Raw genomic sequence first — 2,087 nt, forward strand, 5'->3', positions numbered from 1 at the left:
AAGTAGTAGTGGCAGAGGCACCGCTCAGGCACAAAGAGTGGGTTTGCTGTGAAGCGGGACAGGCTCGGTTGCTTTTACTTTTAAGGAAGAAAGGGAGAGGACAAGTGGGAGAATGGTCCCATATGCTGCTGGAGATAATGAATAGGAGTTGGCGGACCGCGGGACTTAGCTTTTCTTTTCTTTTATCCATTTTCATGTTTTTAAAATCCTGCTCTTAACGCTGGTGACAAACGGCAAACCGAGCGAGGCGCTCAGAACAGATGCCTTTGACTTAAGGAGCGGACGGCTTCCTTTGAGTTGATGTCTGTCGAGTTTTTGTGTAAAATGTTACCCTAATAAACCCTGGAGCTCTCGGGCTGGGCTGGGCGGGCATTGGATGCGCCATGTCCCCCCAAGAAGTTCTCGGATCGCTGTAAAAATGAAAACAAGCAAACAGCACACACACAAAAACAACAACAACAGCAAAAACTTGGATGGAATTTTAAAATTCAAGCCAGATGCGCCGCCTGCTACTATTCTTGTAGTCAAACTCCCTTTAATCAAGTCAGAAACAGAAGCAAAGGGAAACTACCCATTAAATATGCAGAGAGAAAAAAGTTGAGAACCCCCGCCCCCTGGCCCCCAGCTTCCTCGCAGCCCGGGATCCCAGAGGTGGCTCCGAGCTGGGCTGGCGGCCAGCCTGGGCCCTGGAGAGCTACTGGGAGCCTCCCAAAGCCCGGGACGCCCATGGCTCTTGAGGGAACTTCTGGGAGTGTCAGGCCCAGGCCAGTTAGGTGCCAGGGGCTGGGCTGCAGAGCTGGGGATGCCAGTTTGGAAAAAAAAAAGTCTGAAAGCTAAAAGCAGACTGCATATCCCCTTCCTCATTTCAAACAACACAATCCATCTCAGCTGACTTACATTCTTGTTTTCTGTGTAAGGTTTTTTGTCGTCGTCCCCCAAGTGGTTTAACTACATGACTCAGTTTTATCAATCAAGTGCCATTGTATTATTAATCCTACCTAGGATTGTTGGCCTATGATTAGACTCTCTCGGGATACTTTTCTACCATTATTTTCTGGCTTTTGCTTATCCATTTATTTGTCTAAGTAGTTCTTACCAAGCACCTATTATGCTGTAAGCACTGTTAAGTAGAAGAGTACAGAGGTCAACAAGAGGTGGCCCAGCCTTACACAAGGGCAGAGTACTATGGGGACACAGACCTGTAGATGTTATTTGAGGGCCCATCTCAAGCTGAAGGAGCAGGTGGGAAGCAGCCAGGCTGTGGAAAGGGTAGGGAGGGTTCTGATGGAGAGGTGAGTGGAAGGTGCAAAGGATAGGAGGAGCTCAGAAATGCTTAAATTGCTCAAAGGGTGGGATGAGTGTGTGTGTGTGTGTGTGTGTGTGTGTGGGGCGGGTAAGAGTGGCTGATGTATTTTGGGGAAGTCAGGAGAAAGTTTTAGTCCATACTAAAAAAGTTTGGGCTTAATTATACAGACAGACAATAGGGAGCTACTAAAGGCCACTTCTCCCCCACATCAGCAAGGGATGGCTATAAGATGACTGTGAAAGAGGGAGCCAGGGGCACACTGTCACCAAAAAGCGTGAAGATTAGTCCACACATGAAGGCCACTACTTAAGATGGGTGTACTTGTTAGCTAGGACCTGGGTTTCAAGGTCTGGGCAGTTCTTACTGAATGCTATTCTTGCTAAATGCTAAAATATAGCACAGTATTTTGCAGATGCAGTTGTCACTGGATGAGCTCAACCAGAACCCAGCCAGGTAAGTGTAGTCAACTGCAAAGAAGGAATCGAAATGTAATTGACTAAATAGTATATATTTAGAGAGAAAAACTTGAGAACCCCCTTCAGAGAGACAGCTTTGGATGTGAATTCCCTGTTTACTTGCTGCAAGTAAATAAAACTACCTAACTACAACCGCATCTCATTCTTTAATAGAATACCCCAGGTGGCAAACACCTTGAGTTTGGCAACGTTACTTGAACTACACATTAACAGGACACTATGAATTTCATCACCATGCATGTCGGTGTCTCTAAAGAATGTGTAGTCATATCTTTACCTGTTAAAACAAAATGACACTGCTCCAG

At 46.2% G+C, this 2,087-nt stretch overlaps 1 long non-coding RNA gene across 1 annotated transcript in view; it reads left to right on the forward strand.

The window, feature by feature from the left end:
• Window positions 1-1,635: 1,635 nt before the first annotated feature.
• Window positions 1,636-2,087, forward strand: part of LOC106727772 — a 19,668-nt gene continuing 19,216 nt past the window's right edge. The window contains exon 1 of the long non-coding RNA XR_001364022.1: window positions 1,636-1,707. This is a non-coding gene — a long non-coding RNA (uncharacterized LOC106727772). The remainder of the gene's footprint in view (window positions 1,708-2,087) is intronic.

Source organism: Myotis brandtii, unplaced genomic scaffold, assembly GCF_000412655.1.
Source record: "Myotis brandtii unplaced genomic scaffold, ASM41265v1 scaffold48, whole genome shotgun sequence".
NCBI lineage: Eukaryota > Metazoa > Chordata > Mammalia > Chiroptera > Vespertilionidae > Myotis > Myotis brandtii.